Source organism: Amblyomma maculatum, chromosome 1, assembly GCF_055883805.1.
Source record: "Amblyomma maculatum isolate TAMU_Amacu chromosome 1, ASM5588380v1, whole genome shotgun sequence".
In the NCBI taxonomy this organism is placed as follows: domain Eukaryota; kingdom Metazoa; phylum Arthropoda; class Arachnida; order Ixodida; family Ixodidae; genus Amblyomma; species Amblyomma maculatum.
In genome coordinates, this window is record NC_139344.1 from 496,150,443 (window position 1) to 496,166,014 (window position 15,572).

Consider the following 15,572-nt stretch of genomic DNA (forward strand, 5'->3'; position numbering starts at 1 on the left):
CCGCGTTATGCACATCATGCCTAGAAGTGCCTGTAAGGCTTTTTGTGTATTAACTTGTTGCGATTCGCTTTAGCCACTATGTGCGAACTTGAGTCGCAGTTCTGAGCCTAACCCGCGCAAGCTGGATGACCGCGTTTTGCAAATAATGCGTAAAAGTGCCTGTAAGGTGTTGTGTGTATTAACTTGTTGCGATTCGTTTGAGCCGCTACGTGCAAACTTGAATCGCAGTTCTGAGCCTAACCCGCGCAAGCTGGATGACCACGTTTTGCACATCATGTCTAGAAGGGCCTGTAAGGCTTTTTGTGTATTAATTTGTTGCGATTCGATTTAGCCACTATGTGCGAACTTGAATCGCAGTTCTGAGCCTAACCCGCGCAAGCTGGATGACCGCGTTATGCACATCATGCCTAGTAGTGCCTGTAAGGCTTTTTGTGTACTAACTTGTTGCGATTCGCTTTAGCCACTATGTGCGAACTTGAATCGCAGTTCTGAGCGTAACCCGCGCAAGCTGGATGACCGCGTTTTGCAAATAATGCGTAAAAGTGCCTGTAAGGCGTTGTGTGTATTAACTTGTTGCGATTCGTTTGAGCCGCTACGTGCAAACTTGAATCGCAATTCTGAGCCTAACCCGCGCAAGCTGGATGACCGCGTTATGCACATCATGCCTAGAAGTGCCTTAAAGGCTTTGTGTGTATTAACTTGTTGCGATTCGCTTTAGCCGCTATGTGCGAACTTGAATCGCAGTTCTCAGCCTAACCCGCGCAAGCTGGATGACCACGTTTTGCACATCATGCCTAAAAGTGCCTTTAAGGCGTTGTGTGTATTAACTTGTTGCGATTCGTTTGAGCCGCTACGTGCAAACTTGATTCGCAGTTCTGAGCCTAACCCGCGCAAGCTGGATGACCGCGTTATGCACATCATGCCTAAAAGTGCCTTTAAGGCGTTGTGTGTATTAACTTGTTGCGATTCGTTTGAGCCGCTACGTGCAAACTTGATTCGCAGTTCTGAGCCTAACCCGCGCAAGCTGGATGACCACGTTTTGCACATCATGCCTCAAAGTGCCTTTAAGGCGTTGTGTGTATTAACTTGTTGCGATTCGTTTAGTCGCTACGTGCATACTTGAATCGCAGTTCTGAGCCTAACCCGCGCAAGCTGGATGACCGCGTTATGCACATCATGCCTAGAAGTACCTGTAAGGCTTTGTGTGTATTAACTTATTGCGATTCGCTTTAGCCGCTATGTGCGAACTTGAATCGCTTTTCTCAGCCTTACCCGCGCAAGCTGGATGACCTCGTTTTTCACATCATGCCTAAAAGTGCCTGTAAGGCTTTGTGTGTATTAACTTGTTGCGATTCGCTTTAGCCGCTATGTGCGAACTTGAATCGCAGTTCTGAGCCTAACCCGCGCAAGCTGGATGACCGCGTTATGCACATCATGCCTAGAAGTGCCTGTAAGGCTTTGTGTGTATTAACTTGTTGCGATTCGCTTTAGCCGCTATGTGCGAACTTGAATCGCAGTTCTGTGCCTAACCCTCGCAAGCTTGAGTGACGCCTATTTGCACATCATGCCTAAATTGCCTGTAAGGCGTTGTGTGTATTAACTTGTTGCGATTCGTTTGAGCCGCTACGTGCAAACTTGAATCGCAGTTCTGAGCCTAACCCGCGCAAGCTGGATGACCGCGTTATGCACATCATGCCTAGAAGTGCCTGTAAGGCTTTTTGTGTATTAACTTGTTGCGATTCGCTTTAGCCACTATGTGCGAACTTGAATCGCAGTTCTGAGCCTATCCCGCGCAAGGTGGATGACCGCGTTTTGCCAATAATGCGTAAAAGTGCCTGTAAGGCGTTGTGTGTATTAACTTGTTGCGATTCGTTTGAGCCGCTACGTGCAAACTTGAATCGCAATTCTGAGCCTAACCCGCGCAAGCTGGATGACCGCGTTATGCACATCATGCCTAGAAGTGCCTGTAAGGCTTCGTGTGTATTAACTTGTTGCGATTCGCTTTAGCCGCTACGTGCAAACTTGAATCGCATTTCTGAGCCTAACCCGCGCAAGCTGATGACCACGTTTTGCACATCATGCCTAAAAGCGCCTTTAAGGCGTTGTGTGTATTAACTTGATGCGATTCGTTTGAGGCGCTACGTGCAAACTTGAATCGCAGTTCTGAGCCTAACCCGCGCAAGCTGGATGACCACGTTTTGCACATCATGCCTAAAAGTGCCTTTAAGGCGTTGTGTGTATTAACTTGTTGCGATTCGTTTGAGCCGCTACGTGCAAACTTGATTCGCAGTTCTGAGCCTAACCCGCGCAAGCTGGATGACCGCGTTATGCACATCATGCCTAAAAGTGCCTTTAAGGCGTTGTGTGTATTAACTTGTTGCGATTCGTTTGAGCCGCTACGTGCAAACTTGATTCGCAGTTCTGAGCCTAACCCGCGCAAGCTGGATGACCACGTTTTGCACATCATGCCTCAAAGTGCCTTTAAGGCGTTGTGTGTATTAACTTGTTGCGATTCGTTTAGTCGCTACGTGCAAACTTGAATCGCAGTTCTGAGCCTAACCCGCGCAAGCTGGATGACCGCGTTATGCACATCATGCCTAGAAGTACCTGTAAGGCTTTGTGTGTATTAACTTATTGCGATTCGCTTTAGCCGCTATGTGCGAACTTGAATCGCTTTTCTCAGCCTTACCCGCGCAAGCTGGATGACCTCGTTTTTCACATCATGCCTAAAAGTGCCTGTAAGGCTTTGTGTGTATTAACTTGTTGCGATTCGCTTTAGCCGCTATGTGCGAACTTGAATCGCAGTTCTGAGCCTAACCCGCGCAAGCTGGATGACCGCGTTATGCACATCATGCCTAGAAGTGCCTGTAAGGCTTTGTGTGTATTAACTTGTTGCGATTCGCTTTAGCCGCTATGTGCGAACTTGAATCGCAGTTCTGTGCCTAACCCTCGCAAGCTTGAGTGACGCCTATTTGCACATCATGCCTAAATTGCCTGTAAGGCGTTGTGTGTATTAACTTGTTGCGATTCGTTTGAGCCGCTACGTGCAAACTTGAATCGCAGTTCTGAGCCTAACCAGCGCAAGCTGGATGACCGCGTTTTGCAAATAATGCGTAAAAGTGCCTGTAAGGCGTTGTTGTGTATTAACTTGTTGCGATTCGTTTGAGCCGCTACGTACAAACTTGAATCGCAGTTCTGAGCCTAACCCGCGCAAGCTGGATGACCGCGTTATGCACATCATGCCTAGAAGTGCCTGTAAGGCTTTTTGTGTATTAACTTGTTGCGATTCGCTTTAGCCACTATGTGCGAACTTGAATCGCAGTTCTGAGCCTAACCCGCGCAAGCTGGATGACCGCGTTTTGCAAATAATGCGTAAAAGTGCCTGTAAGGTGTTGTGTATATTAACTTGTTTCGATTCGTTTGAGCCGCTACGTGCAAACTTGAATCGCAGTTCTGAGCCTAACCCGCGCAAGCTGGATGACCACGTTTTGCACTTCATGCCTAGAAGTGCCTGTAAGGCTGTTTGTGTATTAAATTGTTGCGATTCGATTTAGCCACTATGTGCGAACTTGAATCGCAGTTCTGAGCCTAACCCGCGCAAGCTGGATGACCGCGTTATGCACATCATGCCTAGAAGTGCCTGTAAGGCTTTTTGTGTATTAACTTGTTGCGATTCGCTTTAGCCACTATTGCGAACTTGAATCGCAGTTCTGAGCCTAACCCGCGCAAGCTGGATGACCGCGTTTTGCAAATAATGCGTAAAAGTGCCTGTAAGGCGTTGTGTGTATTAACTTGTTGCGATTCGTTGAGCCGCTACGTGCAAACTTGAATCGCAATTCTGAGCCTAACCCGCGCAAGCTGGATGACCGCGTTATGCACATCATGCATAGAAGTGCCTGTAAGGCTTTGTGTGTATTAACTTGTTGCGATTCGCTTTAGCCGCTACGTGCAAACTTGAATCGCATTTCTGAGCCTAACCCGCGCAAGCTGGATGACCACGTTTTGCACATCATGCCTAAAAGTGCCTTTAAGGCGTTGTGTGTATTAACTTGATGCGATTCGTTTAAGGCGCTACGTGCAAACTTGAATCGCAGTTCTGAGCCTAACCCGCGCAAGCTGGATGACCACGTTTTGCACATCATGCCTAAAAGTGCCTTTAAGGCGTTGTGTGTATTAACTTGTTGCGATTCGTTTGAGCCGCTACGTGCAAACTTGATTCGCAGTTCTGAGCCTAACCCGCGCAAGCTGGATGACCGCGTTATGCACATCATGCCTAAAAGTGCCTTTAGGCGTTGTGTGTATTAACTTGTTGCGATTCGTTTGAGCCGCTACGTGCAAACTTGATTCGCAGTTCTGAGCCTAACCCGCGCAAGCTGGATGACCGCGTTTATGCACATCATGCCTAGAAGTACCTGTAAGGCTTTGTGTGTATTAACTTGTTGCGATTCGCTTTAGCCGCTATGTGCGAACTTGAAAAGCAGTTCTCAGCCTAACCCGCACAAGCTGGATGACCACGTTTTGCACATCATGCCTAGAAGTGCCTGTAAGGCTTTGTGTGTATTAACTTGTTGGCGATTTGTTTGAGCCGCTACGTGCAAACTTGAATCGCAGTTCTGAGCCTAACCCGCGCAAGCTGGATGACCACGTTTTGCACATCATGCCTAAAAGTGCCTTTAAGGCGTTGTGTGTATTAACTTGTTGCGATTCGTTTGAGCCGCTACGTGCAAACTTGAATCGCAGTTCTGAGCCTAACCCGCGCAAGCTGGATGACCACGTTTTGCACATCATGCCTAAAAGTGCCTTTAAGGCGTTGTGTGTATTAACTTGTTGCGATTCGTTTGAGCCGCTACGTGCAAACTTGAATCGCAGTTCTGAGCCTAATCCGCGCAAGCTGGATGACCACGTTTTGCACATCATGCCTAAAAGCGCCTTTAAGGCGTTGTGTGTATTAACTTGATGCGATTCGTTTGAGCCGCTACGTGCAAACTTGAATCGCAGTTCTGAGCCTAACCCGCGCAAGCTGGATGACCACGTTTTGCACATCATGCCTAAAAGCGCCTTTAAGGCGTTGTGTGTATTAACTTGATGCGATTCGTTTGAGGCGCTACGTGCAAACTTGAATCGCAGTTCTGAGCCTAACCCGCGCAAGCTGGATGACCACGTTTTGCACATCATGCCTAGAAGTGCCTGTAAGGCTTTGTGTGTATTAACTTGTTGCGATTCGTTTGAGCCGCTACGTGCAAACTTGAATCGCAGTTCTGAGCCTAACCCGCGCAAGCTGGATGACCGCGTTATGCACATCATGCCTAGAAGTACCTTTAAGCGTTGTGTGTATTAACTTGTTGCGATTCGTTTGAGCCGCTACGTGCAAACTTGAATCGCAGTTCCTGAGCCTAACCCGCGCAAGCTGGATGACCACGTTTTGCACATCATGCCTAAAAGTGCCTTTAAGGCGTTGTGTGTATTAACTTGTTGCGATTCGTTTGAGCCGCTACGTGCAAACTTGAATCGCAGTTCTGAGCCTAACCCGCGCAAGCTGGATGACCACGTTTTGCACATCATGCCTAAAAGCGCCTTTAAGGCGTTGTGTGTATTAACTTGATGCGATTCGTTTGAGGCGCTACGTGCAAACTTGAATCGCAGTTCTGAGCCTAACCCGCGCAAGCTGGATGACCACGTTTTGCACATCATGCCTAAAAGTGCCTTTAAGGCGTTGTGTGTATTAACTTGTTGCGATTCGTTTGAGCCGCTACGTGCAAACTTGATTCGCAGTTCTGAGCCTAACCCGCGCAAGCTGGATGACCGCGTTATGCACATCATGCCTAAAAGTACCTGTAAGGCTTTGTGTGTATTAACTTGTTGCGATTCGCTTTAGCCGCTATGTGCGAACTTGAATCGCAGTTCTGAGCCTAACCCGCGCAAGCTGGATGACCGCGTTATGCACATCATGCCTAGAAGTGCCTGTAAGGCTTTGTGTGTATTAACTTGTTGCGATTCGCTTTAGCCGCTATGTGCGAACTTGAATCGCAGTTCTGTGCCTAACCCTCGCAAGCTTGAGTGACGCCTGTTTGCACATCATGCCTAAATTGCCTGTAAGGCGTTGTGTGTATTAACTTGTTGCGATTCGTTTGAGCCGCTACGTGCAAACTTGAATCGCAGTTCTGAGCCTAACCAGCGCAAGCTGGATGACCGCGTTTTGCAAATAATGCGTAAAAGTGCCTGTAAGGCGTTGTGTGTATTAACTTGTTGCGATTCGTTTGAGCCGCTACGTGCAAACTTGAATCGCAGTTCTGAGCCTAACCCGCGCAAGCTGGATGACCGCGTTATGCACATCATGCCTAGAAGTGCCTGTAAGGCTTTTTGTGTATTAACTTGTTGCGATTTCGCTTTAGCCACTATGTGCGAACTTGAATCGCAGTTCTGAGCCTAACCCGCGCAAGCTGAATGACCGCGTTTTGCAAATAATGCGTAAAAGTGCCTGTAAGGTGTTGTGTATATTAACTTGTTGCGATTCGTTTGAGAGGCTACGTGCAAACTTGAATCGCAGTTCTGAGCCTAACCCGCGCAAGCTGGATGACCACGTTTTGCACATCATGCCTAGAAGTGCCTGTAAGGCTTTTTGTGTATTAACTTGTTGCGATTCGATTTAGCCACTATGTGCGAACTTGAATCGCAGTTCTGAGCCTAACCCGCGCAAGCTGGATGACCGCGTTATGCACATCATGCCTAGAAGTGCCTGTAAGGCTTTTTGTGTATTAACTTGTTGCGATTCGCTTTAGCCACTTGTGCGAACTTGAATCGCAGTTCTGAGCCTAACCCGCGCAAGCTGGATGACCGCGTTTTGCAAATAATGCGTAAAAGTGCCTGTAAGGCGTTGTGTGTATTAACTTGTTGCGATTCGTTTGAGCCGCTACGTGCAAACTGAATCGCAATTCTGAGCCTAACCCGCGCAAGCTGGATGACCGCGTTATGCACATCATGCATAGAAGTGCCTGTAAGGCTTTGTGTGTATTAACTTGTTGCGATTCGCTTTAGCCGCTACGTGCAAACTTGAATCGCTTTTCTGAGCCTAACCCGCGCAAGCTGGATGACCACGTTTTGCACATCATGCCTAAAAGTGCCTTTAAGGCGTTGTGTGTATTAACTTGATGCGATTCGTTTGAGGCGCTACGTGCAAACTTGAATCGCAGTTCTGAGCCTAACCCGCGCAAGCTGGATGACCACGTTTTTGCACATCATGCCTAAAAGTGCCTTTAAGGCGTTGTGTGTATTAACTTGTTGCGATTCGTTTGAGCCGCTACGTGCAAACTTGATTCGCAGTTCTGAGCCTAACCCGCGCAAGCTGGATGACCGCGTTATGCACATCATGCCTAAAAGTGCCTTTAAGGCGTTGTGTGTATTAACTTGTTGCGATTCGTTTGAGCCGCTACGTGCAAACTTGATTCGCAGTTCTGAGCCTAACCCGCGCAAGCTGGATGACCACGTTTTGCACATCATGCCTAAAAGTGCCTTTAAGGCGTTGTGTGTATTAACTTGTTGCGATTCGTTTAGTCGCTACGTGCAAACTTGAATCGCAGTTCTGAGCCTAACCCGCGCAAGCTGGATGACCGCGTTATGCACATCATGCCTAGAAGTACCTGTAAGGCTTTGTGTGTATTAACTTGTTGCGATTCGCTTTAGCCGCTATGTGCGAACTTGAATCGCAGTTCTCAGCCTAACCCGCGCAAGCTGGATGACCACGTTTTGCACATCATGCCTAGAAGTGCCTGTATGGCTTTGTGTGTATTAACTTGTTGCGATTCGTTTGAGCCGCTACGTGCAAACTTGAATCGCAGTTCTGAGCCTAACCCGCGCAAGCTGGATGACCGCGTTTTGCAAATAATGCGTAAAAGTGCCTGTAAGGCGTTGTGTGTATTAACTTGTTGCGATTCGTTTGAGCCGCTACGTGCAAACTTGAATCGCAATTCTGAGCCTAACCCGCGCAAGCTGGATGACCGCGTTATGCACATCATGCCTAGAAGTGCCTGTAAGGCTTTGTGTGTATTAACTTGTTGCGATTCGTTTGAGCCGCTACGTGCAAACTTGAATCGCAGTTCTGAGCCTAACCCGCGCAAGTTGGATGACCACGTTTTGCACATCATGCCTAAAAGTGCCTTAAGGCGTTGTGTGTATTAACTTGTTGCGATTCGCTTTAGCCACTATGTGCGAACTTGAGTCGCAGTTCTGAGCCTAACCCGCGCAAGCTGGATGACCGCGTTTTCAAATAATGCCTAAAAGTGCCTTTAAGGCGTTGTGTGTATTAACTTGTTGCGATTCGTTTAGGTCGCTACGTGCAAACTTGAATCGCAGTTCTGAGCCTAACCCGCGCAAGCTGGATGACCGCGTTATGCACATCATGCCTAGAAGTACCTGTAAGGCTTTGTGTGTATTAACTTGTTGCGATTCGCTTTAGCCGCTATGTGCGAACTTGAAAAGCAGTTCTCAGCCTAACCCGCACAAGCTGGATGACCACGTTTTGCGCATCATGCCTAGAAGTGCCTGTAAGGCTTTGTGTGTATTAACTTGTTGCGATTCGTTTGAGCCGCTACGTGCAAACTTGAATCGCAGTTCTGAGCCTAACCCGCGCAAGCTGGATGACCACGTTTTGCACATCATGCCTAAAAGTGCCTTTAAGGCGTTGTGTGTATTAACTTGTTGCGATTCGTTTGAGCCGCTACGTGCAAACTTGAATCGCAGTTCTGAGCCTAACCCGCGCAAGCTGGATGACCACGTTTTGCACATCATGCCTAAAAGTGCCTTTAAGGCGTTGTGTGTATTAACTTGTTGCGATTCGTTTGAGCCGCTACGTGCAAACTTGAATCGCAGTTCCGAGCCTAACCCGCAACCTGGATGACCACGTTTTGCACATCATGCCTAAAAGTGCCTTTAAGGCGTTGTGTGTATTAATTTGTTGCGATTCGTTTAGTCGCTACGTGCAAACTTGAATCGCAGTTCTGAGCCTAACCCGCGCAAGCTGGATGACCGCGTTTTGCAAATAATGCGTAAAAGTGCCTGTAAGGGGTTGTGTATATTAACTTGTTGCGATTCGTTTGAGCCGCTACGTGCAAACTTGAATCGCAGTTCTGAGCCTAACCCGCGCAAGCTGGATGACCACGTTTTGCACATCATGCCTAGAAGTGCCTGTAAGGCTTTTTGTGTATTAACTTGTTGCGATTCGATTTAGCCACTATGTGCGAACTTGAATCGCAGTTCTGAGCCTAACCCGCGCAAGCTGGATGACCGCGTTATGCACATCATGCCTAGAAGTGCCTGTAAGGCTTTTTGTGTATTAACTTGTTGCGATTCGCTTTAGCCACTATGTGCGAACTTGAATCGCAGTTCTGAGCCTAACCCGCGCAAGCTGGATGACCGCGTTTTGCAAATAATGCGTAAAAGTGCCTGTAAGGCGTTGTGTGTATTAACTTGTTGCGATTCGTTTGAGCCGCTACGTGCAAACTTGAATCGCAATTCTGAGCCTAACCCGCGCAAGCTGGATGACCGCGTTATGCACATCATGCATAGAAGTGCCTGTAAGGCTTTGTGTGTATTAACTTGTTGCGATTCGCTTTAGCCGCTACGTGCAAACTTGAATCGCATTTCTGAGCCTAACCCGCGCAAGCTGGATGACCACGTTTTGCACATCATGCCTAAAAGTGCCTTTAAGGCGTTGTGTGTATTAACTTGATGCGATTCGTTTGAGGCGCTACGTGCAAACTTGAATCGCAGTTCTGAGCCTAACCCGCGCAAGCTGGATGACCACGTTTTGCACATCATGCCTAAAAGTGCCTTTAAGGCGTTGTGTATATTAACTTGTTGCGATTCGTTTGAGAGGCTACGTGCAAACTTGAATCGCAGTTCTGAGCCTAACCCGCGCAAGCTGGATGACCACGTTTTGCACATCATGCCTAGAAGTGCCTGTAAGGCTTTTTGTGTATTAACTTGTTGCGATTCGATTTAGCCACTATGTGCGAACTTGAATCGCAGTTCTGAGCCTAACCCGCGCAAGCTGGATGACCGCGTTATGCACATCATGCCTAGAAGTGCCTGTAAGGCTTTTTGTGTATTAACTTGTTGCGATTCGCTTTAGCCACTATGTGCGAACTTGAATCGCAGTTCTGAGCCTAACCCGCGCAAGCTGGATGACCGCGTTTTGCAAATAATGCGTAAAAGTGCCTGTAAGGCGTTGTGTGTATTAACTTGTTGCGATTCAAGTTTGCACGTAGCGGCTCAAACGAATCGCAACAAGTTAATACACACAACGCCTTACAGGCACTTTTACGCATTATTTGCAAAACGCGGTCATCCAGCTTGCGCGGGTTAGGCTCAGAACTGCGATTCAAGTTCGCACATAGTGGCTAAAGCGAATCGCAACAAGTTAATACACAAAAAGCCTTACAGGCACTTCTAGGCATGATGTGCATAACGCGGTCATCCAGCTTGCGCGGGTTAGGCTCAGAACTGCGATTCAAGTTCGCACATAGTGGCTAAATCGAATCGCAACAAGTTAATACACAAAAAGCCTTACAGGCACTTCTAGGCATGATGTGCAAAACGTGGTCATCCAGCTTGCGCGGGTTAGGCTCAGAACTGCGATTCAAGTTTGCACGTAGCCTCTCAAACGAATCGCAACAAGTTAATATACACAACGCCTTAAAGGCACTTTTAGGCATGATGTGCAAAACGTGGTCATCCAGCTTGCGCGGGTTAGGCTCAGAACTGCGATTCAAGTTTGCACGTAGCGCCTCAAACGAATCGCATCAAGTTAATACACACAACGCCTTAAAGGCACTTTTAGGCATGATGTGCAAAACGTGGTCATCCAGCTTGCGCGGGTTAGGCTCAGAAATGCGATTCAAGTTTGCACGTAGCGGCTAAAGCGAATCGCAACAAGTTAATACACACAAAGCCTTACAGGCACTTCTATGCATGATGTGCATAACGCGGTCATCCAGCTTGCGCGGGTTAGGCTCAGAATTGCGATTCAAGTTTGCACGTAGCGGCTCAAACGAATCGCAACAAGTTAATACACACAACGCCTTACAGGCACTTTTACGCATTATTTGCAAAACGCGGTCATCCAGCTTGCGCGGGTTAGGCTCAGAACTGCGATTCAAGTTCGCACATAGTGGCTAAAGCGAATCGCAACAAGTTAATACACAAAAAGCCTTACAGGCACTTCTAGCATGATGTGCATAACGCGGTCATCCAGCTTGCGCGGGTTAGGCTCAGAACTGCGATTCAAGTTCGCACATAGTGGCTAAATCGAATCGCAACAAGTTAATACACAAAAAAGCCTTACAGGCACTTCTAGGCATGATGTGCAAAACGTGGTCATCCAGCTTGCGCGGGTTAGGCTCAGAACTGCGATTCAAGTTTGCACGTAGCGGCTCAAACGAATCGCAACAAGTTAATATACACAACCCCTTACAGGCACTTTTACGCATTATTTGCAAAACGCGGTCATCCAGCTTGCGCGGGTTAGGCTCAGAACTGCGATTCAAGTTTGCACGTAGCGACTAAACGAATCGCAACAAATTAATACACACAACGCCTTAAAGGCACTTTTAGGCATGATGTGCAAAACGTGGTCATCCAGGTTGCGGGTTAGGCTCGGAACTGCGATTCAAGTTTGCACGTAGCGGCTCAAACGAATCGCAACAAGTTAATACACACAACGCCTTAAAGGCACTTTTAGGCATGATGTGCAAAACGTGGTCATCCAGCTTGCGCGGGTTAGGCTCAGAACTGCGATTCAAGTTTGCACGTAGCGGCTCAAACGAATCGCAACAAGTTAATACACACAACGCCTTAAAGGCACTTTTAGGCATGATGTGCAAAACGTGGTCATCCAGCTTGCGCGGGTTAGGCTCAGAACTGCGATTCAAGTTTGCACGTAGCGGCTCAAACGAATCGCAACAAGTTAATACACACAAAGCCTTACAGGCACTTCTAGGCATGATGCGCAAAACGTGGTCATCCAGCTTGTGCGGGTTAGGCTGAGAACTGCTTTTCAAGTTCGCACATAGCGGCTAAAGCGAATCGCAACAAGTTAATACACACAAAGCCTTACAGGTACTTCTAGGCATGATGTGCATAACGCGGTCATCCAGCTTGCGCGGGTTAGGCTCAGAACTGCGATTCAAGTTTGCACGTAGCGACTAAACGAATCGCAACAAGTTAATACACACAACGCCTTAAAGGCACTTTTAGGCATTATTTGAAAAACGCGGTCATCCAGCTTGCGCGGGTTAGGCTCAGAACTGCGACTCAAGTTCGCACATAGTGGCTAAAGCGAATCGCAACAAGTTAATACACACAACGCCTTAAAGGCACTTTTAGGCATGATGTGCAAAACGTGGTCATCCAACTTGCGCGGGTTAGGCTCAGAACTGCGATTCAAGTTTGCACGTAGCGGCTCAAACGAATCGCAACAAGTTAATACACACAAAGCCTTACAGGCACTTCTAGGCATGATGTGCATAACGCGGTCATCCAGCTTGCGCGGGTTAGGCTCAGAATTGCGATTCAAGTTTGCACGTAGCGGCTCAAACGAATCGCAACAAGTTAATACACACAACGCCTTACAGGCACTTTTACGCATTATTTGCAAAACGCGGTCATCCAGCTTGCGCGGGTTAGGCTCAGAACTGCGATTCAAGTTTGCACGTAGCGGCTCAAACGAATCGCAACAAGTTAATACACACAAAGCCTTACAGGCACTTCTAGGCATGATGTGCAAAACGTGGTCATCCAGCTTGCGCGGGTTAGGCTGAGAACTGCGATTCAAGTTCGCACATAGCGGCTAAAGCGAATCGCAACAAGTTAATACACACAAAGCCTTACAGGTACTTCTAGGCATGATGTGCATAACGCGGTCATCCAGCTTGCGCGGGTTAGGCTCAGAACTGCGATTCAAGTTTGCACGTAGCGACTAAACGAATCGCAACAAGTTAATACACACAACGCCTTAAAGGCACTTTTAGGCATGATGTGCAAAACGTGGTCATCCAGCTTGCGCGGGTTAGGCTCAGAACTGCGAATCAAGTTTGCACGTAGCGGCTCAAACGAATCGCAACAAGTTAATACACACAACGCCTTAAAGGCACTTTTAGGCATGATGTGCATAACGCGGTCATCCAGCTTGCGCGGGTTAGGCTCAGAACTGCGAATCAAGTTTGCACGTAGCGGCTCAAACGAATCGCAACAAGTTAATACACACAACGCCTTAAAGGCACTTTTAGGCATGATGTGCAAAACGTGGTCATCCAGCTTGCGCGGGTTAGGCTCAGAACTGCGATTCAAGTTTGCACGTAGCGCCTCAAACGAATCGCATCAAGTTAATACACACAACGCCTTAAAGGCACTTTTAGGCATGATGTGCAAAACGTGGTCATCCAGCTTGCGCGGGTTAGGCTCAGAAAAGCGATTCAAGTTTGCACGTAGCGGCTAAAGCGAATCGCAACAAGTTAATACACACAAAGCCTTACAGGCACTTCTATGCATGATGTGCATAACGCGGTCATCCAGCTTGCGCGGGTTAGGCTCAGAATTGCGATTCAAGTTTGCACGTAGCGGCTCAAACGAATCGCAACAAGTTAATACACACAACGCCTTACAGGCACTTTTACGCATTATTTGCAAAACGCGGTCATCCAGCTTGCGCGGGTTAGGCTCAGAACTGCGATTCAAGTTCGCACATAGTGGCTAAAGCGAATCGCAACAAGTTAATACACAAAAAGCCTTACAGGCACTTCTAGGCATGATGTGCATAACGCGGTCATCCAGCTTGCGCGGGTTAGGCTCAGAACTGCGATTCAAGTTCGCACATAGTGGCTAAATCGAATCGCAACAAGTTAATACACAAAAAGCCTTACAGGCACTTCTAGGCATGATGTGCAAAACGTGGTCATCCAGCTTGCGCGGGTTAGGCTCAGAACTGCGATTCAAGTTTGCACGTAGCCTCTCAAACGAATCGCAACAAGTTAATATACACAACACCTTACAGGCACTTTTACGCATTATTTGCAAAACGCGGTCATTCAGCTTGCGCGGGTTAGGCTCAGAACTGCGATTCAAGTTCGCACATAGTGGCTAAAGCGAATCGCAACAAGTTAATACACAAAAAGCCTTACAGGCACTTCTAGGCATGATGTGCATAACGCGGTCATCCAGCTTGCGCGGGTTAGGCTCAGAACTGCGATTCAAGTTTGCACGTAGCGGCTCAAACGAATCGCAACAAGTTAATACACACAACGCCTTACAGGCACTTTTACGCATTATTTGCAAAACGCGGTCATCCAGCTTGCGCTGGTTAGGCTCAGAACTGCGATTCAAGTTTGCACGTAGCGGCTCAAACGAATCGCAACAAGTTAATACACACAACGCCTTACAGGCAATTTAGGCATGATGTGCAAACAGGCGTCACTCAAGCTTGCGAGGGTTAGGCACAGAACTGCGATTCAAGTTCGCACATAGCGGCTAAAGCGAATCGCAACAAGTTAATACACACAAAGCCTTACAGGCACTTCTAGGCATGATGTGCATAACGCGGTCATCCAGCTTGCGCGGGTTAGGCTCAGAACTGCGATTCAAGTTCGCACATAGCGGCTAAAGCGAATCGCAACAAGTTAATACACACAAAGCCTTACAGGTACTTTTAGGCATGATGTGCATAACGCGGTCATCCAGCTTGCGCGGGTTAGGCTCAGAACTGCGAATCAAGTTTGCACGTAGCGGCTCAAACGAATCGCAACAAGTTAATACACACAACGCCTTAAAGGCACTTTTAGCATGATGTGCAAAACGTGGTCATCCAGCTTGCGCGGGTTAGGCTCAGAACTGCGATTCAAGTTTGCACGTAGCGCCTCAAACGAATCGCATCAAGTTAATACACACAACGCCTTAAAGGCGCTTTTAGGCATGATGTGCAAAACGTGGTCATCCAGCTTGCGCGGGTTAGGCTCAGAACTGCGATTCAAGTTTGCACGTAGCGGCTCAAACGAATCGCAACAAGTTAATACACACAACGCCTTAAAGGCACTTTTAGGCATGATGTGCAAAACGTGGTCATCCAGCTTGCGCGGGTTAGGCTCAGAACTGCGATTCAAGTTTGCACGTAGCGGCTCAAACGAATCGCAACAAGTTAATACACACAACGCCTTAAAGGTACTTCTAGGCATGATGTGCATAACGCGGTCATCCAGCTTGCGCGGGTTCAGAACTGCGATTCAAGTTTGCACGTAGCGGCTCAAACGAATCGCAACAAGTTAATACACACAAAGCCTTACAGGCACTTCTAGGCATGATGTGCAAAACGTGGTCATCCAGCTTGCGCGGGTTAGGCTCAGAACTGCGATTCAAGTTTGCACGTAGCGCCTCAAACGAATCGCATCAAGTTAATACACACAACGCCTTAAAGGCGCTTTTAGGCATGATGTGCAAAACGTGGTCATCCAGCTTGCGCGGGTTAGGCTCAGAACTGCGATTCAAGTTTGCACGTAGCGGCTCAAACGAATCGCATCAAGTTAATACAC